The following is a 26,581-nucleotide window of genomic DNA, read 5'->3' as shown; positions in this document are numbered from 1 at the left end:
CCCACTGGGGCAGGAACGAGCCCTTCTGATGGGCCCAGTGTGGCTCAAAACGGAAGCGAGTTCCCAAGCCACTAGCCAATAGCAGAGCTGGAATTTGCCATCCTTGTCTCATCTACAGAGGGAGGAGAGTTCCAGGATGCTGGGAGCTAAACCCCAGGAGGACGGGGGGAGCCTCATCTCTGCCCCCTGGCTGTACAGGCCCCACTCCAACTCAGCTCCGGAACAGTGCCTGGACTAATTTCATACAATTCTACTTTTAAAAAGAAAACCCCGGAAGTAATTACTTTAGTCAGACATTATTTACTTAAGTAATTCTTTACTCAAACGTCTTTAGGCTTTATTTTACTAATACTACATAATTACGTAATTGTATAATTAGGAAGAAATTAAATGACAAATGTTTGCTGAGAACAAATGGAAAAAAAAAAATAGATCCTTTATTTCCCTGAGCGCTCTCGGCTCAGTATGTTACATCTCCTTCCCCTCCTCCCAGCTCTCCCCGGTCTCCACCCCCCCCCACCACCCCCCGCCCAGCATCCTGCAGTGGGGATCAAACAGGCGGGGTACCTGGACACGTAGCAGCAGGTGTAGGCACCCTGAGAGGAGGCAGAAAGCAGACACCTGTTAGAACTAACCTGTTTATCTCTCTCTACAGCCCGACCTCCCTCCCCGGGTGGGAGGCACGAGTCAAGCCTCCTTTGGTTTCCCCTTACTGGCCCGGGAGATCCACGGAGCTCCATCCCACGGCAGCCCGAGGAAAGTAAGCACAGCTGGCCCTACGGATTATCCTCCTGTAAGCAAGTCCAATTCAGCTCATCCCGAAGATTCCCGGGGGCAGAGAACTTCCCAGTCTGAAGAAGAGGAATGAACGGTCTACTAGATTGAGAGGGGGATGGGAACACATCTGCTTTGCCACCTTCACAGGGACCCGCAGTGTCTGCCTGGCACTCTACCCAAGGAAGAGGCATGGCACACACCCCAGGACTGAGTTGCTCACAGGGGGACCCATTTCCGTGGACTACCACGCCTCCTCCCTCCTTTCCTTCTCCAACCTCAGCAGCTGTGGAAGCCAGTGGAGCTTCCTGCCAGTAAAAATCCAGTCAATCAACCACCTACCCAACACCCGTGGAGTGTGCCTTTTGTTCAAGTTCTGAGGGTGACACAAAAGAGCAGGCAGGCCACAGCTATGCTCATTAATACGTCAGCTGCTTGGAGCTTGGCATGTAGATCAGTGTTATTCACAGTAGAAAGTTTCCTAGGCCAGCCTGCCAAAAAAAAAAAAAAAAAAGAAAGAAAAAAGAAAAGATCACTTTAAATGTCACCAGCATCCAGTACCTATAAGGAGGAATCTGAGCCCTGGACTCAGTTATGGACGTTCACATCTGTCTCCAACACTTCCAGGCTGTGCCCCTGGAGAAGTCACTAATCTTGCCATGCCTCCATTTACCCATCCGTAAAATGGGAATGGTGCACACCCTACCAGATTACTGGCAAGATTAAATGAACTGGTAGCAACAAGGCACTCAGAACAGCACCAAGGGTTATTAAGCAGGAGCTAGGAACTACAGAAGCCAACCCAGAGTAGAAAGGCTGTGGGGAAAAGCTCCTCTCCAACCCCACCAGCTCTGAGCTGATGATGACTCAGGAGCTGGGGCAGGGCCAGCAGGGCAGGAGGTTGGGAAAAGATGAGAAAGGTCTTAAAGGGACTCTGGTCCCCAGGGACAGTGCCATGGTGCCCTGGTAGGAGGGACTTCCTGCTGACTGAATGCTCCAGAGAAACTTCTGCCTGGGGCCTCTTACTTCGGGGGCCGACTGTAGGAGAGAACACAGGGCCCCACTCTGACATCCTTGAAGAAGATACTTGCTGAGCTTGTCTTTTTTTTTCCCTCAACAAACGGGATCAAGGGATTAAAGTGACTTCCTCCAATGTCTCTATTCATTAGTTTCATATGAAACAGACAAAGAGCATGTCCAAGCACTAAATGGTGGGTCTCCGGGTGTCCACCGAGGTGAAGAAACCCTGCTTCTGGCCATCTCAGATGGGAAGGAGGCGGGGAAGGGGGATGATAGACGGGGCTGGGCACCCCGAACCCTTGCGACAGCAGCAGAGGGAGGAGCCAGGGGGGTTGCCTTCCCCGCTCCCCAGTCCTCTCTGGGGGAGAAAGAACATCCCCTTCAGAGTTTGAATCCCAGCACAGCAACTTGCTATCTGAGTGACCCTGGGCGAGTTGTGTGACCTCTCGGAGCCTCAGTTTCTTCTTTTATAAATCAGGTCTTATAAACTGATGAAATGATCCTTCATGGGATTGTTACAAGTGTTACATGAAATAATGCATGATAAAGCACTTAGCCCAGGGCCTTGGCACATCATAAGAACCTAACAGATGGTCATTCATTCCTTCATTATCATTACCATTCTTATTTCATGGCACCACTACTAGTCCTGCCGCCACAGATCAGATCTTAGAGGGGTATCTGGAGCGGGTGCCTAGGGAAGGGGTGGGTTCCAGGCGACAGCAGGCAGCCATGAAGTCCATAGGGGAGAGGAGAGGGGCAACCAGGAAGAGAGGGGAGTAAAGAAAATTCTAACAGTTGGAGAAGATGGGGCAGTTCAGAGCCAGGGCTGCTGTCCCCATGCACTGTCCAGATATGAGAGACAGACTGGTGGGTAGCTCTCGGCAGAGGACAAACATACACCCAATAGGGAGGAAATTCTACCCTTTTCTTTCCAGCATCCTCCATGAAGCTTCTTATTTCTAGGAGCTCCTTTGAGGTGTTTAAATTACAATCCACTGGGGTTAAGAGTCACTTGTTCGCTGTCAGAGGCTAGCCTCAGAAAACTGCACTTTTTAAGGTTTTCCCATATTGACATTCGGCAAACCAGCTGCCCACACCTCCATCTCCCTGCTCAGTCTTCTGTTCATGGGGCTCAGCCTGGTCATGTTCTGTGTGACGCTAACCAGGGCTATTGCTGTGGCCACGCTCCCACCCTGCATTTCCTCGAAGGCTGAGCTTGGTGTCTTGTCTATGCTGTCCCACCCCTGGCTGCCAGCCCAGCTCCTATATCACCTTTGCTCCTGCCCACCCCCCATGACCTCAGCCACCCCCTAGCTGAGGCAGGTCCTCCCACCTCGTTCTGTGTTGTCCTTTTTTCCAGGCAGCTACAGGGTCAAGCAGCAAAGGAGCCAGGGAAGCCAGAGGGAGAAGAGCCACACCTCTTCTCTCTGGGTTCAATTTCAAGTTTAATTCAATGCAACGGGTATTTATAGACCCTCGAACACCAGAATGCTCAGAACCAAGTGTGTTTGAGTGTAAGTGTGTATGTGTGAGAGTGTGTGTGTGTGTGTTGGGGGGGGGGTCCTCTGATGGGAGAGATGGAGACTCGTCTTTGTTGGTTCAACTCATATCTTTCAAAAAAATGAAATTCGGGACTCCTTTGAATGTTCTATAGAACACATTGCAGCCAGCCAATACTGACCGATGGATGAACTGAGTTTTTGAATCCCAGGGCTTTCTCACAAGTTGGGTCCCCAGGGTAGGGATGAAACTCTACCCCAGAAGCCTTCAGCTCCTCCAAATCTCCCCACTAAGCCTTGGCTTTGCCTCCTGTGGCTCGTTGGCTGAGAGCTGGTAACCAGGGTAAGTCTGCAATTAACAAGGTCTCCCTGGTCATCTAACCTTAACAAGGACAGAGACAGCCAGCGCACAGCCTGCCCTCGCTGCCTCCTCTGTGCTGTTTGTTAGCCTCACAGATTATTATTAGAGGCGCCGCAGAGCTAATCACCTCCCTGGTGGACACCCCCTCCCCTCCACCCCCCGCTGGCTCCTGCTCCTACATCATCTGCGTTTGACCTGACTTCCCAGGACTCCCAGGCTGCCTGCTGGCGGCCCCCAGGGAGGAGCAGAGGTGAGCCCACCTGGGCAGGACTGGAGGATCGTCTCCCCTAGGAGGGTGACCTCTGCCCTGAGCCCCCAAGGACAGGGACTGGGGAGGTAGAGGGGTGGGGAGGAGAGGGAAGGGGGGAAGGAGAGGGAGGAGGAATTTTGGAGAAGTACTGTAAACCAAAAATGCCTTGGCACTGGCACTTATTCATCTCTGGTTAAGCCCTTGTTAGTACATCCAGAGGGATGTTCGCAGGGAAAGGCAGGAAGACCAAGCTACGGCAGAGCTCCCCTCCTACAAATCAATGTCGGACAATGGAGGAAGGTCATTAGCAATTCTCTCCTTCCCCCAAAGACTGCAGAGGAGAAAACAAAACTTCAATTCCAGCAGAAGGAATTTAAGCAGCCAGAGGAAGAACCTCTTCACTGCGAGGAGGCTTTGCATCCTTGGATAATTTCCATGCCTTCTTCTGCAGCCCAGCTAGCCCTCACCAGTTTTCACCTGGCTTTTCCCCTGCTCAGACCTCCTGGGTGGCCTCCACCGGGCAGAAGGAAGTCTGAAGACAGGAACCTGATGTTGAAGCCATGCCCTTGCCACTTCAGGGCACTCTCTCGGCCTATCTAAGCCCTACTCTTCCTGCAAACCCAGCTCAGTGTCACTCCAGCCTTCTTCTGGCCTCAGTTCACCTTCCTCCCAGCCTTGTTCCGGGGTAGGACCCATCCATGCCCTACACATTTCTGAGCCTCCTCCCTCCTAAGTGCAGTATCTCACACAGAGAAAGTGATCAACAGATACCATGTGCTTAACACGAGGGACAATGTGAGTCCTGGTGTTCTGGTCATTTGTAGGATGTTATAATCAGAGTTTTAGAATCACAGGGAAGAGCAAGAAAGGGAGTGATCAGTCACAGGACCTTATTACCCCATGTCTTCCTTGTGGCCACCCTATTTGGTATGTATTTTTATTCCCATTTTATGTATATGCAAACTGAGGCTTAGAGAGGCAATTTGCACAGGGCCACATAGCCAGTAAGTGGCAGAGCTCTGGGATACGAATTGAAGTCTAACCCCAAAGCCTAAATTTCCTTCACTATAGGATGTCCACCTTGGTCAAAACTCCCTTAGATGTGAGGTCAATTTGACCTAGCCTTCTATTACAGAACTCACACAGGATTTGCAAAAAGGTGGACTAAGTGAGATATCACATTTCATATCACATCCATATCCTCACCACCCCTTTGGAAGAATCCCATTTCATTTAGTGCTTTCTGAAAATGAAAGGTACTCACTAACTCAGCAAATGTTCAGTGAGTAAACTGAGTACATGCAATATGCCAGGTTCTGTTTTAGGTGCCAGGGATACAGCAGGGAACAAGACAGATAAAAAGCCGTGCCCACTCATCAACAACAAAACAAATAACCTGATTAAAAAATGGGCAAAGAACTTGAATAGATATTTCTTCAAAGAGGAAATACAAATGGCCAATAAGCACATGAAAAGATGCTCAACATCACTAATCATTAGGGAAACGCAAATCAAAACCACAATGAGAAATCACTTTACACCCATTAGGATGGCTATTACTAAAAACCAACAAACAAAAACAGAAAATGAGTGTCGATGATCGCGTTAAGAAATTAGAACACTTGGGCTCTGCTGGTGGGAATGCAAAACTGCATAGCCCCTATAGAACACAGTATGGCGGTTCCTCAAAAATTAAACATAGAATTGTTACTGAGTCCCGGCTTATACTGCTTTACACACGACAGACCAATAAATCGAGGGACAAATTGTTGGTGTAAGGGATAGTGACTTTATTCAGAAATCCAGCACACCTAGAAGATGGTAGACTAGCATCCCAAAGAACCATTTTACCTGAGTTAGAATTCAGGCTTCTTTTATCCTACAAGGGGAGGGGATGTGGTTGGTTGGTCCTAATTTCTTGGTGCCGGAATCCTTTGTTCTTGCAACTGTTCTTGTAGGTCTGGTCACACTGTTCCTCCAGCAAGACAAATGTTATTCTCTGTTCTGCAACTTTTTATCTCTATATGAATGGAAAAGTGTTATTCCTTTAAAGGTCAGAGGCTTGAGAAGGGGCTATCCTGTATATTTCAGGCTACAGGCAACATTCTTTTACAAAGGTGCGGAGCCAGCCTGACTAAGCACAGGCAACAGAGCACAAGGGTTAGAGTTAAAGGAACAGATCCAATGTGGAGTCAGAGTCAGGTTTGTTCTTCTTTGTTACAGAATTATGGTAGGATCGCTGCACTTCTACTTCTGGGTGTATATCTAAAAGAATCGAAAGCAGAATCTTGAAGAGATATTTGCACTTGCCTGCTCAAAGCAGCAGCATTCACAACAGCCAAGAGGTGCAAGCAACCCAAGTGTCCATCCATCTACAGATGGGTGGATAAACGAAATGTGGTATTTACATACAATGGAATATTATTCAATCTTAAAAAGGAAGGAAACTTTGATTCGTATTACAACATGGATGACCCTTGAGGACATTATGCTAAGTGAAATAAGCCAGTCACGAAAAGTCAAATACCATGTGATTATACTTATATGAGGCACCTAGAGTAGTCAGCTTCCTAGAGACAGAAAGTAGAATGGTGGATGCTAGGGGCTGGGGGAGGCGGGGGTGGAGAGTTGTTGTTTAATGGATACAGAGCATCAGTTTTATAAGATGCAAAACTTCTGAAGATTGGTTGTACAATAATGTGAATATATTTGACACTACTGAACTGTACTTAGAGACAGTTAAGATAGTAAATTTTATGTTATGTGTTCTTAACAATTTTTAAAAACTAAAAATAATTTTAAAAAGAAAGAAATCCCCTGTTCTTGTGGAGCTTCCATTCCTGCACTGAGTTCATGCCCTGTTGGCTTTCTCCTCCCGGGCCTCCTTCCCCTTCCATGGGTGAGAGGGGCCAGGCAAGAAGTCAAGTAGCCATAGCGTTCATACCCCTGCACTGCACACCCACGCCTGACACCCCAGCATTTCTTTGCAGGTCTCCTCAAGCTGGGAGGCTCAGGCCAGCTCCTCTCCTGACCCCCTATGGCTCGCCTCACTCTCGCTGGCGACCCCTGGAGGAGAGTCATGACGGTGGTCATCACAGCCCCAATGGAAGCTCCTTGAGGGCACATCTGGGCTTCACCTCTGGAAACCAGAGGCCTTCTTGGTCTCACCCCCCAGACTCTCCAGGGCCAGGAGTTTGTTGACTTGTCACAGATCACCCGAGGGGTGTGCATGAGGGTGTATGTATATGTGTGTGCACACACACAGAGTAGGGGTTGGAAGGTGGATGCGGGAGGAGTCCTTCCGGTAGGACCACAGATGTAGCCAGCTGCCCGCAGGCCTCCAGCAGCCAGCCCGTTCCCCAGAGAGCCCACCTGGCGCTAATTGTTTGTTGTTCTGCCGCGGATGTAGCTTCTCCCCAAAAGTCCTCTCTGTCCAGATGTTGTCATCCGCCAACCCCATCAAGTGGGGCCGGCCTGGGGTCTGGCTCTTGCCTGTCAGCCCTGACATCTTCAGTGGATAATGGAACGCAAGGATGTGAGAGGCAGAGCAGGTGCATGCTAATGAGGAGATCAATTTTAATTATGATTTTAATTAAACACCCGATCCAGTAGGAAATATGACAAGAACTGGGCTGGGGCTATGCAGCCGGGAAGGAGGGAGAGCTGTATGGGGAGGGAAGGAGCCTCCAGGCAGCCTCAGGATTTAAAAGAATAAAGGGCAGCACAGTTGGGAAACGGAGAAAAACCTGTGCAGCCTGAATTTTGCACCTAGTGAGGCTCTTCCTACAAAGACTGCTCAGACATCTCGACTCCTGCAGAGAGGGTCTCGGCCAAGAGGAGGCCTCGGAGAGGGCCAGGCCTGCCCTCCGTTCACCTGGGGAAATCGAGGCCCCGGGAGGGGGGACTGTGACTGTCTCTGCTCTGTCCCCATAACGTGCTGCCCAGGTCTCCAATCAAGTGCTGTCACACTGCATCCTCCTCAACTCCTCCCAGCCCCCATGTGTTTCTATCCAGTGTTTATAACGTGAGGGCTGTTTGTGCCATGCAGACCCTTCAGGGGCAAGGCCACAGGTGGACACTTAGAGGGTAGTTGGCCATGCCTCCTACTGCAAAGGAATTCGCTGTCCTAAGGGACCATCCCCAAACTCCACATTCCACTGGTGTTCTGAACAGTACCTGGCATGTAGTAGGCATTCAGGAAATGGTGTACAACGAATAATTACATGACAAAGAAGGTCCCTAAAATGTCAGGAGAAGTCAGGAGTGCACCCAATTAGTCAGTTGTTCTCAAGTCAGGCTATCAAATTTCTCAACACTGCCCTGATTGGAAGAAAGCATTGTGTGCCCTCTGTGTGTGTGTGTGTGTGTGTGTGTGTGTGTGTGTGTGTGTGTGTGTGTGTGTGTGTGTGTTGTGGGGGGGGGCATTGCTGTGTTGTGTGCTGTGTAAGTGGCGGCAGATGACAGCAGCTGGTGGGGAGGAAACTCAAGGGGGCAAAGGAACTAATGCTGCAGGACTCTTGATAGCAGACAATTCTAGAATAACGCAATAGCAGAATTGCCAGAGATGTTATGGATGAGCGCTGCCCACCAGAACTTTTTGCAGTGACGGAGATGTTCTATAGCTACACTGCCTGCTACAGCAGCCAGTGGCCACATGTAGCTGTTGAGCATTTGAAATGTGGCTCGTGCCACTGAGCTGCTGAATTTTGTACTTAATTTCAATTCACTTCAATTCAGATAGACACACTACAATTCACATCGCCAGTGGCTACCATATTGGACAGCGCAGTTGTAGATCACCTAATCAAATTCGCTCTTGGTCCAGCAGAGGAAAGTAGAGAAGTCGTCCTTGGACATCACCCAAGCTCATGCATAGGCCTTCACAGGCAGCGCATTAAGGCTCCATCCTGTATGGCTTTCTGGTGCTTAAACGAGTGCTTATTAGGGGCTTCCACTTCTGGGAATGTTGATAAAGTCCCTCTATAAGGCCTAAGGGCCAAGTCCAAAAAGATTCTCCCCAGTTCCCCAGATAAAGTTGCATGGGAAGAGCTGGAGGCCAGGGCAAGACTTTACTTAATAACCCAGCTATTTCTTCTGCCTTGTCTCCACCACCACCAGTGCCCCAGCAGGAAGGGCCCATCTGGTTGTTCCCACCTAGGTAATGTGGGGTCTTCCCAGCCTCTTGGCCTGCAGCTAAAGTCTTGTCACTGGCGTGAACAGAGAAGCTGAGACTGGAGATGGTGGCAGAAGTTCATTAGGATTAGATGCGTATGTTCCATGGTTAACGAAAGCGCAGATGGTCCAGAGCTACTTCTTAAGCCAGATTATCTTCTAACTACTCTCGCCTCCTCCCTCTCCGCTTCCTCTTCACCCTACCTGCAGCGGTCCGCCTTCACAGGTGCTCTGGAGAGGTATTGATTGGGCTGTTTCTCCTTCTTGCAAGTTATGACTCAATCTCTAAACTTTTTCCATAATAAATGAGGTCATTTGCAGGAGGAAAGGAGGAAACAGGGACTCTGGGCCTCACTCTGACACACCCATCAGCCCCTTCTTTCCTTCCCTCTTGTCTCCTCTGCTGTTTGCTTCTTTCTCGGGCTGCCAATGGAAGAGACAAAGTCAGGGTACCCACAAATCGCTCCTATAGTCAGAACACAAAGGATGTCTGCGCTCAACACATTTCAGACTCCCAGATTGGCAGTGACAGCAAATCAGGGAAAAGCATGAGCTACAAATCCCCAGAGAATTCCCCCAGCCTACCCCAAAGCCCCTCACTGTTGGAGCAATTGAATTCCAAGCTTCAGATGAACTCTGGTTCTCAGACTCCGGGAGCTAGTTCACCAGGAGCACCGTCTTAGAAAAGCCCAGCTCCGAATTCTCTCTTCCTTTCACATGAGGAAGAGATCAAGAAGGACAGTAAGTTAAGCAATTTGCATCTGTGATTCAAATTTGCTCCTCCCAAATCTGAGCAGGTTCCCTAGCAGCCAGACCCTGGTGCGTGGTCACACTATCCTTAGACCCAGCTCCGCTTCGTGAGTTCAGGACCCTCGAAGTAGGACAGAGGCAGCCTCGCTGTGGACACGGCAGTCTTCCTGGAAAGGAGGGACCCTGCCTGTCAGAGACCTGTTAGCTGAAACAGACAAAAATGTAAGAGACAACCTGCTGACCTTCTGGGGCACAGGGGGAGAGAGGCGCATGCAGGGCGAGAAGGCAGCGCGTTGTGAGACAGGCTATGAAGCCATCAGCAAGCGAAGGGCCAGGGACAGACATAGCGTGTAACTTTGTACATTGGCCCTTCTCATGCTAAGTGCGGTCTCCATAGGAGAAAGAAATTCTCTCTTTAAAAGAACTGACAGAGTGGTTTTGCAACTCCCAATCAATAATTCCTTTTGCCCCTTTCTTAAGGAACTCCTTCCTGAGAGCAGTGTATCTGCTAAAGGAACCAGCCAGCACCCCTGTGTTTGCTGGTGCCCAGCCCTCGTGCCTTCTTCAATTCCTTTCAACAAAGTCATTGAGCATCTACTCTGTGCTTTCTTTTGTGTCTCCCCCCAGCCCTCGCCGAGAACAATGGCTCTAGATAATGAAGGAGGGGTAGGGGTGGGGAGCCAGTGCCAGGAGCAGAAATGGAAGCAGAGGAGGGCAGTGATGGACACCACGTCTTAACTGGGGTTCAGATTCTTGCCTGGCTTGGTTTTGTCCCCAGCACTAGCCTGTCTCCCAGGGTTCTTCTTGCCTTGGGTGACACCTTGAGCCTCCCCCAGCTCACCTGCATGTACTCAGTCAACTGGAGATGACACCAGGCTCCAGACAAACTCCAGGTGGGAATGTCTGCCACCCATCTCCAGGGTAGTGCATTCAAAGCCAAACAAATGCAGCATTATTTTAAGCTGCACACCCACACAGCACTCCTAGGAGTATCTAGGCAGGGAGACCAGCAGAGAGACGAAGGTTTCAGCCTGACAGCCAGAGAGACCCACATCTTGCCCCTGACCCTGAACGGACATGTTTCTTCTCCTGCCTGGGACTGTCTTCCCATTACGGTGCCTTGCAAGCAATTAGCAAGCCCTGACCGAGAGACAAGAACTTTATTAGCACTGGTAACATCTCCCATCCTCCCAGGCCTTTCTGCCCAAGATCACCATGTACCCTGTAGGCGAGAATCCTCTTCTGCCCCCTCCACTGGGGTGGGGGAAGTGTGGCTGGAGTTGCTCCTCTCTCAAATTGACTACGTTGCAATCAGGGCTCAGAGCTTAAGGAAAATGCATCCAGTTAGAGAATAAATTCAGGTGGAGCCTTGACATCCTCATCTTTGAGCTTTTCTCATGCCTACTGACTGTGGCAAATCCATCAACACGTATTTAATGAGCAACTATTATACATGAGGCATCACAGGACACTTGCAGATGTCTAAGATAAGACAGCTGTGCTTAATTGAAGAAATTTACACTTTTCTTGAGGAGATACATCCAGGGCACACTGGCGGCTGCTCTGGTGCAAACTGGGGAATCCATTCGCATAGAGCACAGCACAGCGGCCCCTGGGGTTGATGCCCGTGACCATGACTGTTACTCACGACAGGAGGAGGGAGGAACCGAGCACTGTAGGAATGGGAGGGGGTGATTGTGGGATGAAGGGATGGAAAGGCTTCACCAAAGTCATGATGGAGCTTGAGTTTAGCTTAGAAGGGTGATTTGGGTCTAGTTGAAAGGAGACAGGTGCAGAAGACATTCTGATGGGAAAAATCCCATTAGGTAGGAGATCTGGTCAGAAAGACCCAGAAAGAGTTCAAGAGACACTGAACAGAACAGTTTGGCTGGAAAGGAGAGCTTATGTGAAGCAGAGATGGGAGATCTGTTTGCACATGTAAACTGAGGGCCAAACACCACTAAAGAACCCCAGGCTGAACTGTGTCCTGTTAGAGACCCACATGCCAGATCTTCCTAGTGATGACAGAAGGATCTTGGGTTTGAGTTACTGGATAAGGTTCAGATCTGGATTTGTGGCTGGACCCTCCGAGTGGCTGCCCATGCTCCGTGGGCTGCAGGGCTCCATTCAGCCTCCATCTTGAGGACCTCTCCCCCACTTCTCACCCGGAGCCTCGCGCCCAGCATCTAAGGACAGCAGGAGTGATTTCTTAAATCACTTAAGATTTATGTGACCCCAACAGAGTATTTAATATCTGTAAATTCCCTTGAAACCTCTGTTTCCTTAATTGTAAAGAGGGGGTAATAATAATAATACCTATCTTACAGGGTTGCTGTGAGGATCAAATGAGGTAAATTATGCAAAGTGTTTTGGCATATAGTAATTGCTCTCTAAGATTGGGTATTATGATTATTATACCAAAATCCCTAATAAATTGTAGCTGTTCTTTGTTGTGATGGCACTTTATTTCATTCCTTTATCTAGCAAACTCTCAAATCTCAGCTTAAGTATTATGTCTTCGGGAAAGCCTTCTCCATCTCTCCCAGCAAGAGGTAGTTAGTTATTTCCCCTGTGCATTCCTATAACACCCAGCCCATGTGTCTATTACAGCATCAGTACACTAGATTGATTTAAGTGTCTGTGTACACCCCACTACACCACAACCACACATGCAGCAGTCTGAACTACTTGAGAGTAGATTCCACGCCCCGTTCATCAGCATATACCCAGTGTCCACTTCAGGGCCTCAGCGATACAACCTTTAAGAAATGTCTATTGACTGCTTAGAAATTGCCATAACATAAAATATTTGTTAATTTATGTGTCTAACCATACATAATAACACTTTATTGGTATTCCAGTTGGTGAGGTGCATGCTTTGTTCCATGGGAGCAGCATTCCTTGGGGTTTGAGCAGAACTGGACCACCGAGGGAGCTGCAGCCAGAAAGTAGGATTCCCGCATGTCTGGCCCCACTCTCAGAGGAATCCTCTGGAGCATAGTGTCCCTCAGACCCACCACTCCCTCCTGCAGCTTTGGGGCTTCCCTTCCCTGCTTCAGCAACTAGGCCCTGCAGAAAAAGTCTGTCCCAAGCAGAACAGGGCTGAAAATCATATTTTCACGGTAAGTCAAACCTCCTCTCCTACCTTAAATGAAAGGTATTATTTTTGAGAAGAGAATGTCACACTCTACCACCAAAATTCTGCTTCCTCAGCAGAAACCCTGGCAGTTTCTCTGCACAGCTGGCAGCTCTCCACCCAAGGCCAATGCTGGGAAATTCACCAGGCCTAACGCAAATCATGGGAGCACAAGCTCCTCTGTGATTAAAACAAGGGAAAGCAAAGTCAAGGAGCCTTCACTTTGCAGAAACAGGGCAGGGGTAGGAGATACTGTCCAGACACTCCACCCCAGGACCCGGAGCAGGTCCTAACTCTTCTTGGGAAATTCACCCATCACTTTGCCAAATAAATAAATTATCCCCCCCAGCTCAGCAACCTCTGTGCCTTTCCTGTAATAGATGATATCCTTTCAGCTTCATCTTTGGCATCTATAAAAATATACCCTTCTTAGCTGCCAACAAGCTATCAGTCCCTCATCTCTAAGCAATTCATTCTAGAGACCGAAACCTCTTTCTGATTCACCCACACTGAACCTACCCTGGGTTAAAAAGCTTTGTACAGAGCTGGGAGGGTGGAAAATGTGTCAGGCAGTGAGTGGATTCGAATAAATGGGAAACTGCCTCTACTTTTTTTTTTTAAACATCTTTATTGGAGTATAATTGCTTTACAATGGTGTGTTAGTTTCTGCTGTATAACAAAGTGAATCAGCTATACATAAACGTATATCCCCATATCTCCTCCCTCTTGCATCTCTCTCCCACCCTCCCTATCCCACCCTTCTAGGTGGTCACAAAGCACCAAGCTGATCTCCCTGTGCTTTGCGGCTGCTTCCCACTAGCTATCTGTTTTACTTTTGGTAGTGTATATATGTCCAGGCCACTGTCTCACTTCGTCCCAGCTTACCCGTCCCCCTCCCCGTGACTTCAAGTCCATTCTCTATGTCTGCGTCTTTATTCCTGTCCTGTCAGTAGGTTCTTCAGAACCTTTTTTTTTTTTTAGATTCCATATATACGTGTTAGCATACGGTATTTGTTTTTCTCTTTCTGACTTACTTCACCCTTTATGACAGTCTCTAGGTCCATCCACCTCACTACAAATAACTGTCTCTACTTTTTAATGAGTGAGAAGGCACTTGGAAGAACAGGTCAGATGCAGCCTTCTGTCCCTTGAGTTCCTGTTGTGTCAGCTTCTGTGTGTGTGGCCTAGGGGCTGATCAGGTTCCAAGTCCCCAGGAGTTCCAGAAGCACTGGCTGCTTACCTAGCCGCCAACTCTAAGTACGGATGCAAGGGCACCGTGGTCACATTTTCCCAGATCTGGATGATTTTGGCCCTACTTAGCCCCTCCAGCCACTCTGCAGGCTCCTGCTTCCTGACAGAAATGTGAGTCAGCTCTGGGCAAAAAGCAGATGATGAGCTCAGGTGTTCTGTGGCTTCTGGAGGCCTTATGGCTGCGCTCAGGTGCCGACCTATTCCATCCTGGCACCCTCTCTACGGATTCAGCTTCTCTGAGGCCAGGAGGCCAGATGTTTTGCCGAGATGGATTCAGGGACACAGGTGGTGACCTATGAGTGGCCTGCAAGTTCTCGTGGCAAGGCACCCCCATCTGGATGTTCCCCCTTGCAGGCACCTTGGCCAGCAGGGCACATCATGTTATCGTGCAATGCTTTCCAAGGGGCCCATCTCCTCTGGAAATCTCCCAGTGACCACAAGTAGCCTCCTTACCAAGGACTCTCCACTCAGAAATCTCCAGCCTGATGCTCTAGCTCTTCGCTCCATTTCGTGATGGGGCTGTATGCAAACATTTGCTTTGATTTGTAAAATGATCCATATAATTAGGGAAAAGAGTTAAATAAAGGGACTGATTTCAGAGAGCAGGCTCTTAACGACACTAATACCTGACAAAAGGGGTCATTATGATGGGCTAATGGGCCTTGCGTGGCATTCAGCTCTCTCAGGACACAATCCAACACACTCAATTATCTGCTAATCAGGGCCATTTTGTCAGAGGTTATTGCCCTGAAGTATCAATTATAGGAACATTATTAATACTTTATGGAGAAACCGCTTGCATGAAAGTGTTAAACTCATGGGGTGAGCACTTCACCCCTCCCCTCCCCACTAGGACCCATCATCTGCCATCTCTTTTCGCCCCCATTTAATTCCCCAACTGGGTAATTTTCTCAGACCCCACTGGTTCTACTGGGGAGGAGCCAAGGCCATGATGATGTTCCCAATCCTGTCACCTGTGACCGAACTGGCACTCCCAACTCTTAATGCCACCAGCTGGCAACAAGTGGTTTAACTTGAAGCCAAGGCATCACTGCCTCAAGATGAGGGAGGGAAGCTGAGGGCCATACGGTTGTAGGAACAAGAGGTTTGTGGGTGTGTGCGTGTGTGTGTCTGTCTTTCTCTCTCTGTCTCCCTCTCTCTCTCTCCGTCTCCCTCTCTCTGCGGTCTCTGTCTCTGTGTGTATATGTCTATCTCCTTGTCTTTCTGTCTTCCTCTCTCTCTTCTTCACTCCCTTCCCCTCCTAATCCTCTTCTCCACTTTCTCCCTCTCCTTCTCCCTGTCCTCCCCCTCCTCCTCTTCTTCTTCTTCCTCTTACCCTTCCCCTTCTCCCTCTCTTTCTCTCTCTCTCCAGTGTTGTCCTTTCAAAGAAATGGAAAACAGATACACAGGGACCCTCACTTCCGGATACAGCCTGTCCGGGATGCCATCTTCGCTGGTCCCTAGAATCTACTTCTCCTCCAGGCCGGACACAGGAATTTCTCACCACTATGGAGGCACCATCAACACAGAAACTGGAGGTATAACTCGAAAAACATGCAAAGGACTTTAGAGTCAGATGAATGGGAATTCCAATCCCATGACGAACTGGCAGTGAGATCTCAGGCAAGTCACCTAACCTCTTGGAGCTGTGGTTGCCAGATCTCCCCGGACACAGCCTAGCTTAGAATACCAGCTGGGCCACTTACTAAGTGTGCAAACTTGAGAAAGTTATTCCACCTCTCTGAACCTAGTTTTTCACACATAGGATAGAAATAGTTCTGTCCATATGCTGGAGCAACGGTGAAGGTTAGATGAGAATGTGCACATAAGCGCTGGTCCTGCGCCTGACACATTCCATCCACGGGGAGCAGGATACTTACTCTGCAATGGGGCTCTGGGGTTGAAATACTCGCTCCTAAATAAACAGTGAACATAAATGCTCAATGGAAGTAAGTTCTCTCTGTTCCTACACTCCTGAATAGTTAGATAACTGCCAGGGGGAGGGTTAAGCACTTTTTCCAGCTAGAACAGAAAAAGCAATAGTGACCCCTTGAGACCCCTTCCAGTGTTCTGGCATCTTGCGGAGGTGCCCAGCCCACTTGGGAGAAGCTGACCTTTGGGAATGGGTGAGAATCTCCACTGTCGTGGCCCAGCAAGTCTAGACCTGCCCCTCACAATCAGGCACCTAGCCAGCAGAAAGGAGATTCGGCACCGTGTGGGAAACTCCTATAATCTGGCTTATAGGCAGAGTTTAGACTCATGAGAGAAGAGTAAGAAGGTAGGAAGGGGGAATTTGCTTTGGCATTGAATGGTCTCTCTCATCACCGCCAACCCTACTCTGTGGTTTAGAAAAGAGAAGTAAAAACATGGCTGTGTTCATGCCTTCACCAATTGTTGCTGAGGACCTGGCATGAGTTGAGCAGAGTGTGATCACAGTCTGAATGGGAAAGGCCAAAGCAGGAACAGATCAATTCTACTAGAGTTTGACCTATGTGCTAATATAAGTATTTATCTATGCATGTTTAAAGCTTCCTGTAACTCCTGGTTAAGCCAAAGGACTGCGAGTTATTCCACTGGGGAAGCAAAGATCAAGAACAGGAATGTATAAAAACACTCAAGTGGTGGAAGAATTGGCAAAATTGGTGATCGTCCTCAGCTCAACTGAGTACAGACATCGAAGAATGAATTTCGTTCGTAACTGTGAGATCTGGGGTCAAAAGTGTGAATCTGCACGTAGTTTAAAATGCAGAAAAAGCCTGCCACCTCCTTCCTGGAGACCAGAAAGCAGTCGAGGCGTCTGGTTGACTCGAGGAGAATCCCGTCCAGTGGAGAGAGATGGTCAACATTACAGTCAGTATCCTCCAGATGCGGCCGGAAAGGAGGAACAGACACTTATAGACAAAAGGCCTCCACATCATGCTCAGGGCAGCCTGACGCAGGGCTCAGTGGCGAGCAGTGCTGGTTGAAGGTCTGAAGGTGCTGAGAATCAATCCTTCCACTCCTTGATCATGGGGTATAAATGTGCTGTTCAGTGAGCCTGGGTAATTAGCGTTTGCGGTAAGAAGTTATGGGGTTAAGTGCTACCAGGGGTTTGAGCTGGGCTGACAGAGCCTGAGCCGCAGAGTAGGGTGGTTGCCTAGCAACAACACCTGTAGCACATTAAGCAGCCAGTCAGCTTTGTCAACTTCTAGCAGGGGCTTTGTAGAACGGGAGATGGGGGTGGAGGAAGGATAAGGGGTCACAGAGGTGGAAAGCTGGACAGTGGCTCTCAAGATGAAAGAGGGGACAAGATTGAAAGTCCCATCAACAAGGCTTTATGTCTATTTTCCTCAAGCAGGAGGCAGGTAGGCAGCTCAGGTGGGAGTCCAGGGTAGGTGTCCTTAGTATGGCTCTTGTCTCTTCCTAAGACCCTCACATGAAGCACCGAGTGAAGCTGGAACCCTCTTCCTCGACCCAAGCTCTCTCTCAAAGAAGGCATCTCAGGATTTGCTGACTTGGAGAGGGGGTGGGGGAATGATGAGGAGGAGACGCTTTGTGGTTTTGTTTCTGGATTTGGGAGGATTGGGAGCTCTTTCTGCTGACTCACCTTCGAGGAAGGGCCATGGAGAACAAAAGCAAAGACCCTGAGAGGGTAAAATCTATCTCAGTGCCTTCCTTTCTCACCTTCCCACGCAACTCTCTGGACTACATCTCATGCTCACCTGAGATCTGACTGAAAGAAAGAAAAGATTTGGGGAAGGGCAGAGAACTTAATAGTATTGTTGCCACGGTCTTTATAGAATTCATGGTCTAGCTAGCCCCTTGACTTTTCTCAGAATTCCCAAGCTGCCTCTGGGGGCGGTGGGGGGGGAGCGTGGAAGGGCAAAGAGCCGTGTACCATATGGGAGGGGCCTATTCAAAATGTAGCCCCAGCAATCAGAAGACTTGTGGTCAACTCCACTGTCACTTGTGAGCGACGTAGCTGTTGGCCGATACCTTTACTGAGGCTCAGTTTTCTCATCTGTAAAGTGGGTGGTAATTCCATCTGCCCTACTTACCTTATGGGGATCAAAGAAGGCATGTTACAAACGCTATAAATCCTCCTACGTGTATAAAGTATTCGTAATACAAAGAAGACACTGATGTATCTGCTCTTTTGGACTGGCCTGAGCTATTCGCTATTTGGCCCAAAGCAGAGGAGAGAGAAGCAGCCACGTGACTGTTGCTGGGTTAACTCAGTGGCAGAAGGGCTCTGAGAGGAGGCCTATTTAACTATTCTATTGTAGGTTCACTGGTTCAAACCCAGCCCTAGGCCAACAATTACAGTAATCATTGGGTTTGGAATTCAGAGAGTCTGACTTTCAGAAAACCTTTTGCTTATCTATTACCCACTGAGTTTTTACCGGACGCTTATGCATGAGGTCACGAAGGAGGCTGGAGAACCTGACTCCTGGCCCTAAACATGCATCCGCCCACCCTCCCCTCCGCGCAGATCAAGCTTCTCCTTCTAGATTATCTTAAAAGGCGGTCCGGTGACAAGGGGCACGCGTGTGTCCTCTGGGTTTGGAAATCCACATCAGCATGCCAGCCGGACCTGCCGCTGCCCGAGGGTCCCCCTCCTACCTTGATCCTCCCTTCACGTCTGAAAAAGCAGGAACGTCTCCCTTTGCACCCATCACTCAAGATAGATCCTCCTCAACTCTTTAAGTCACACCACATCTGATTAGGGAAAAGGAGAATCTATGCAGAAAGCAGCAGAGAGAAGGCCCATCCAGGCTAACGTCGCTAGCTACTCACCGGCCCGGAAGGCACCAGACCTCTGCGGGGTTTTGTGGGCTTTCTGCCTGGGTGGCCCTGGGGTCTGCAGTTGCCCTGCCACCCCCAGGGTGACAGATAGTGTGACTGTGTGTGAGCTGCTCACTCCATGGCTTCTCCGATCCCCATGTTGTGCTGTTATTTTCATGCTCTGGGTTATATTTAACTCAAGTCATAATATTTGGGGTGGGGGGGGGCGGGTTGGAAGCCTGCTGTTTCACCAAGAAAGGCATTTGAATATTCTCAGTTCCAGAGAATTCCAAGGGCTCCGGGAAGAGAGTGAGGCGGTTGCCCCAGATTTGTCTGACACATTGCGGTCACGTGGACTCCATTAGCGGATGACTGAGGCGGTGAGCAGGCAGCCTAAAGGAATGTTGTAGACACGATGAAGAGGAGCTAGTGAGTGATGTCAGCAGGAGGCTGATGCCTCTGGGGGTCCCAGGGCACTCGCCCCACACATCCCCAGAGGGAGGGAATCTCTAATTGGCAAATATGGCCCGCCTCGTTACCTCCCCACCTCTTACGGCTGGTGTCAGTCCGAGGGGGAGGCAGAACTCGAGTCCCATGTGACGTGAGAGGCACACGCAGATCACCCCCCCCCCACAGAAGCTCTCATTCCCGATGCCTCTGATAAGAAAATAAAGCATCCTAAGGGAGCCCATCCTCATAGCGGGAGTCAGTGTTTCCCCCAAAGAAGCCCCGGCAAGGTTAGCACGGGGCAAAATCCAGAGCTGTCCAAAAAATGTGGAAACACAGATAATTCTATTTGGTTCCTTACAGGAGGATAAAGATATCCTTGAGGACACAGATTCACCTGTTTCCAGATTGTATGGACACTCTGTGTGTACTTTTAAATTCTGAATCTCTATTTTCCACAAGTTCTTTCTATGTTACATCATACAACACATTTCTCTGGGAGACTCCAACTTTTTTCTTTTTTTTTTGCATCACTTCCCTGAGCCCGGAAGGGCAGTTCAGGCAGAATCCCAAAGGCACGGAGGTGGCGTCTGTGAGTAGATGGAGAGTGCGGACAGGCAGGCTCGCCACGCGTTTCTCATTATGGTGTCTAGACACGGGCAGGTCTCAAAGCTGCAGGAGAGGAAAAGTGTCATGTCCCAGGGCACCAAACGCTTTCCAGTCGGAGCAGACACCAAACCCCTCACCAGTGAGGGCAGCTGGCAGAGACCTAGAGAGTATTCCAGGAGGACAGGTCCTACCCATGCCTGTGAGTGGAGGGGTCCAGGAGGCAGTGACTCAGGGGGCAGAAATTAAGGAGGCCCTTGCAGTCAGAGGCTATCCTGGTCCCCAGCCATGGAGAACACCATCTCATCTCCAGTTGGAACTAAAGCACTAAAACCAGCCTTTGCTTCACATTCATGGGAACTGACATATGGTATAATTTTTTTTTTTCAATCTTCCAAGTTCCCTAGGCAGCTTTGACGTGAATATTAATACTAACATAATTTCGTGATGATTAGAGAACACAATTAGGGGCTATTAATAATGACACAAATAATGACATTTAAGGCCTCATTTTTAATTTGAGTAATATTCTGTCTGGTGGTATTTAAACAGTCCTGTCTGGCACAATTAGGGCAGTGCTAGGGTGCAATCACTGTTCACAGAATCTGTCAGACCCCCCTCCCCCACTCATCTGCATGGCAGAGGAGATAGATGGGGAACGTTGCCCCAGACCTGAGATGCTCTAGCCGAGGCCCCTTGGACAGAGGGCCTTGTGAGCGGATTGCAACCGAAGAGTCCAGCCCGAGGAAGATGGCTGGTGGCTGGACTGGAGTTCGCTGAGAAGCTGGTTGCTTCCATCTTTCGGTATCACTCTCCTCCTCAGAGTTGGAGGGACGGTGCAGGTTTCAATGTACCCATATCAATTGTACTTGAGCTGCAGAATGTAGCTCCCATTCCATCCCAGAAAGAAGCCTCTCCAACCCCTTTTCCATCACATTATCTTACTCCTATCATAGCATCTGGTACATTCGATTCTAATTATCTGTTTACTCATCCACCTCCCCAGCAGACTGCTCACTTGTTGAAGGGCTGGGTTGTCTATTTGCCTTTAAACCCTCAGTTCCCAAGCACACAGTAGGCTCTCAGTGAGTGTTTGTTGAATGACTTAATGACCGAATGACAGTGTTCTACCGTCCATCCATGGGGTGCATGTTGGAAGCTGAAATCCCATCACAGCATTATACCTGCAGGAGCTCTAAACTGCATCTTTGGGGCATTTCTGACAAACAGAAAACATGTGGAAGATGACTGGGCTGGTCGAGGGGGTGCAGAGAGAGGAAATGTCTGTGAGATACAAAACTTCAGGAGCTCAATGGGTAGAAGCCAAGGATGGTTAGGACTTAACCCAAAGACCTTGACCTTGGTTAAATGGCATTAATCCATTGGGGAAAGCATACTCCAATTTCATAATATATTTTGGTGTTGTAGACTCAATTCTGTCTGAAGAGAAATGATAGATAAGCCTGGACTAGAAACTAGGTTTTCTCTCAATCCAGGATTCTATAGCAGAAAGGACGAACCAAACCAACAAACTTCCTGATAAGTGAGGATCTTAAATGAATAAGTAGGAAGAAGAGGAGGCCAAGAGGAGGAGGAGGAGGAGGAGGAGGAGGGGAAGGAGGGGGGAGGAGGGGGGAGGAGGAGAAAGAGGTGAGGGCACGGGGAGAAAGGAAAGAATATCGGTGAGCATTTACCCTGGGCAGGCATTTCAGACACTTTACACCATCTTCTCTGATCCTCACAATAATCCTATGAGATATATATTATTATTATTTTCACTTCACAGATGGTGGAACTGTAGTTTACAGAAGTTAAATCAACGCGCCAGGTGCCACAGCAGTATGTGGCTGATTCCGGCTTCAAACCCACGTCTGTCCGACTGCTGAGACCAGATTGTCACCACCCACTGAACTCGGACAGGTGACCGAGGAGGAGGAAGAGGAGGACATGTAGGATGCTGATACCTCACAAGAGGGACAGGAGAGCCCCTTGAGGCCCCTCCCACCTAAGGATCCTGCGGGGTCTGCAGGGGGACCAATGGAAATCCTCTGGCCAAGAGCCAGAGCAGGCAGCCCTGGAGCCAGTGAGGGCAGGAAGCTAGACTCCTGGATCCGGTGGCCCTGGACATGTCCGAGGACACAGCTGGCAGGGAGCCGGCTCCAGGGCAGGCCGACGGTGCTTTGGCCGAGGCCAGCGAGGATGCAGAGGCCGGGGCAGGGTCTGCAAACAGCAGGGGAAGTTAAGTGGAACCTTTCTGGGTAATTGACTCTGCCTGCCCACAGGACCCCCTGCCAGGACCAGGCAGGCCCGGGCCTGACACACTGCAACCTGTCTGGCGTCTGTTCTGTGGGGCAGGGCGCCTGGTTGACAGCAGCCTGGTAATTTCAATATAAGACTCCCCCTTCCGTTGCAAGCCTCCTTTTGTCTGAATCCCTGATGCCCACAGGCGTGATGGGATTGAATGGAGGATAGAGGACTGGGGATGGAAGGTCCAGGCTGAGCCCCCATACTCATCAGAGGCCCTCCAGCCTCCCTCAGCATCCCTTTCAGCTGGTGAGCTGGTACCCACACCCCTCCCAATGCCACGTGCACACTATCAGACAGGCGTGGGGAATTCAGAAGGGCACTGGGTCCCCATCAAGGGATTCTTGTAGCAGCAGGAAGCCCTTGAAAGCCCCCAAAGCTGGTCACTCACCAATTTTCTCCTCCTTGGGCAGAATACTTATTTCCTGCTGCTACTTACCACCATCCCCCAAATCCTTCCCTCGCCCTCCTGATCCGCACAGCCTGGGCATTCTGCTCACCCATCCTGCACACCCAGCCTTCCCAAAGCAGCAGCAGGAGATGCGATCTGCTTTGACAGGGACCCAGGGCCCCTGTGCCCTGACCATTTGGGGAAGCAGCTGCAGAGGGCATGTGGGGGACTCAGGAAGGGCTCAGAGGAGACGGGAGCACAGGAATCAAAGGTAGCGTGAGGACAGAGCTTCCCAGGACCCAGGTCGGGGGACAAAGTAGCAGAGCAGCCATGTAGTAACAAGCCAGGGGCAGGGCTAGACCAACCCCCCGACCCCAGCTCCTCTTTTGGCTCTGGGGTTGCTTCTCACTCTAGTTTCACATGGGTTTAAACCAACCTTCTCGTCTTCCCCTACTCACCTGCAGCTTCTCCCAGTGCCGAGGTCTAGAACTGACACTGCCATTCTCCCAGCTGCAAGTTACCTCAGGGGTCTCCTGAGTGCACCTCCACAGCCAATCAGAAGCAGAGTAACACTGATTCTCCCTCCCAGTATTTCACTACATTCCATGGGTACCAGTCAAGGTGAAGCCTTCGGACCCTCTTGCCCAGACTGTTACAACTGCCTCCCAGCTAACATCTGGGCCTTCTATCTCTCCCCACGTCACCCTTTGCTATATATACCATTATCAGAATTAAGTTCCTGGAGGGTAAAAGTTATATCCAACACTTATGAAGACCTTACTGTGTGTCAGGCATTATTCTAAGCACTCCACAGACATTACTCATTTGATCCTTACAACGGCTCCATGGGGTAAGTACTGTTTATCATTCCCATTTTACAGATGAAAGAACTGAGGCACAGAGAAATTAAATAATCTGCCCAAAGTTGCATAGAGAGGCAGTGACAGGGCCAGGAATCAAAATCTCCACTCTTTCTCCTGTGAGGAGCAATGCTCACATCAGACTCCCTCTTTCTTCAAAAATGTTTAGGGTTTTCTCACTCTCTAGCCCACCCCAAATCCACCTCGGCAGCTTCCGCGCCTTCAAAACCCTGTCCTAACCTAGCTTCCTAGTCTCATTCTCAACCCCCGCTTTCCAGCCTGAGCTGCTATGTTTTCTTCCCCCAGAACTATTGAGCCTGGGAAACTTTGTTCTCGGTGTACTTTCTATCGCCCCATTTCTGCCTGCCCCAATCCCTCCCTTCTCATGCCCTAGCCCAGCCAAAAGTCAGTCTTTGCCCTTTTTGAACTCTTCTTAGGAAAGCAGATTGTTACAGTGGCAAGAGAATTGGCCTGGGACATACTGGGTTAAAATACTTATTCTTAAATACCTATTCTAAAATACTTATTAATGGCTCTGTCACCTTGAGAAAGCACATTCACCTCTCTGAAAATCAGTTTCCTTGTCTATAGAAAGGGGGTGATGATAATAGTACTTATTTTCCAGAGTTGCTGTAACGATTAAGAGATATGATTTGGGGAAATTACTACGCGGCTCCAAATGGATCCTCAGTCAAGGTTAACATCCCCACCCGGCCCCACCCCGCAGCTTCCTGCCCTCACAGCATTTACCATGTCTCCCTGGCATTTTGGCTGTTCAAGTCCTCAGGAAACTGTAAGTTACTTCGGGGCAGGGGTGACCCATCAGTCTCTGAATTCCCCGCACAACTTGCCAAGGGCTAGACATTACTGGTGGCCCATCAATGAATGAACAAATGTACGAATCCATCTAAATGCTCGACCAGGGCCAATTCAAATGGTAGAGAGGGGATCCACCTACCAAAGAAGGTAGATCCAGACGATCTCTGAGTCCCCTTCAACCTTGAGAGTCCACAACTGGAACAATCTCCTTCCTAGACAGAACTTGTGCAAAGCACAGAATTCTCTCCCTATCTCACTAACGACATCAGTGTGAGGTCACATTGACTCTTCAAATCCGTTTCCAGCCCACTCATTTTTCTCCTCCGAATTCTTTTTTCCGGGGGTCTGGCATTTCCAGACCATACTAGGAGGCTGAGGTTCTCTGGCGGCCCCAAAGCACGGTGGCCTCTGGCGGAAAAGTCAAACCAGCAAATAGAAATGTCACTCAATCATTTCCCCGTGCTTTTCTCTCAATGGCCTTCTCCACCGCATATAATGAGAACTGCTTTTTGCCCAAATATTGTTTGAATTTCAAATACACAATTTCCCCGGGGGTGACCAGATGAAAAGAGAACTCGAGTTTGCAGCATAAGACCTCTGTGAGGTAGTTGCCTTGAATGAACACCAAAACGAAATTTTTATTGAGTTCCTTGAAATGACAGAGCACATCAAGGGAACAGGGCTCCCTTCCCACTGTGGGGTGCTAAAATTATTTTAAATGAACACCAAAGAAGCACCCTTCAAGGGGTGAGGGAAGAAGAAAAAGATTTTAAACGCAGTGGGCAAAATGATATATCCGTTCGTTGTGTCTACCCCATCCCTACAAGCACCCCAGCGTGAGCCTTCCTACGTGCCTCTCTGTACAGGCATTGACTGTCCACAGCTGGGGTTCTTAATCAGAGTAGTGAGGAGAGTCTAAGGGGCCCTAGGGCAATGATTCTCAATCTTGGCTGCATTAGAATCTCCTGGAGTGTTTTAGAAAAACTACTGATGCCCAGATCCCACCCTGGACTGTTTCAATCAGAGTCTACGTGTGTAAGGCCTAGACCTCAGAATTTTATCAGAGCTCCCAGCTGGTTCAAATGTGGAGCCAGGGGCTTCCCTGGTGGCGCAGTGGTTGAGAGTCCGCCTGCCGATGCGGGGGACACGGGTTCGTGCCCTGGTCCGGGAAGATCCCACATGCCGTGGAACGGCTGGGCCCGTGAGCCGTGGCCGCTGAGCCTGTGCGTCCAGAGCCTGCACTCTGCAACGGGAGAGGCCACAGCGGTGAGAGGTGCGCGTACCGCAAAAAAAAAAAAAAAAAAAAAATTCAAATGTGCAGCCAGAGTGGGATTGTATACATAGATTCAGAGGGTGTAATCCCCTAGAAATGGCAGCTAAACTTTTGTATGCATGAACATATGTGTGTTTCTGGGGTGAGGGGTCATAACTTTCAGACAATGCTTTCAAATATCTGCAACTCCAAACGGGTTTTAAAAATAGACCTATTTTTAGGTCTACAGCTTGTGTCTTGGGTTCCTTCCAGCTGGAAAATGATATGAACCTAAGATGTTGTTGAGGGTTAAGCGCTAATCAGCAAACAAAAGTTCTCTGGTTCCTCAAGGGGTGAGCTTGTTGATCAAGATCACACATGGCAAGAAGCTGTCGGTGAGGGGCCCAGGGACACTGATGGGGGTGAGGGGGAGGGATACCCACTGAAAAAACGAGGGAAGCGTTCTTGCAGGCAAAAACTGGGCACTGGGCACTCGGTGTAATTTACTATTTCGGCAGCCCTGCCTGTGGCTCAGCTGACAGCTGTGCCCAGCTTGGCCTCCGAATCTGGACATCAGAAGCCAAGACCATAGAGAGGGTCGAATGCCCAGGATCTCTTATTTTGGGAGTTCCAATATCTCTGGCTGACCAGTACACTCCATAAAACTGTCCTGGGAGCCAGCTGGTAAGTGTGTGTTGGGGGCTGGAGAGAGGCAGATGGGGGTGGAGCCCCTGAACAGCAACCCCAAGACCAAAGTGGTCCCTTGGAGCCCACCGTACCATCAGAACGTGATTTCAATAAATCCAGGAAGGGGGCAGGGGGAAAGCTGTGCAAGGAGGGAGGGTACTGGGCTCATCAACACCCCAGGAGCCCTCCATCAAGCCCTGGAGGCCATCCTGTTATCAACACCACTCACCACCCC

The 26,581-nt window shown here is 49.5% G+C and overlaps 1 long non-coding RNA gene across 1 annotated transcript in view; it reads right to left on the bottom strand.

Moving 5' to 3' along the window:
* Nucleotides 1–302: 302 nt before the first annotated feature.
* The window catches only part of LOC136794589 (uncharacterized), a 31,810-nt gene continuing 5,531 nt past the window's right edge, over nucleotides 303–26,581 (bottom strand). The window contains exons 2-3 of the long non-coding RNA XR_010841579.1: nucleotides 1,117–1,265; nucleotides 303–851 (exon numbers count right to left, since the gene is read on the bottom strand). This is a non-coding gene — a long non-coding RNA (uncharacterized lncRNA). The remainder of the gene's footprint in view (nucleotides 852–1,116; nucleotides 1,266–26,581) is intronic.

Source organism: Kogia breviceps, chromosome 7 (assembly GCF_026419965.1).
Source record: "Kogia breviceps isolate mKogBre1 chromosome 7, mKogBre1 haplotype 1, whole genome shotgun sequence".
Lineage (NCBI taxonomy): Eukaryota > Metazoa > Chordata > Mammalia > Artiodactyla > Physeteridae > Kogia > Kogia breviceps.
Note: the sequence above shows the minus strand (reverse complement) of the source record. Positions and strands in the feature narration are given on the sequence as shown.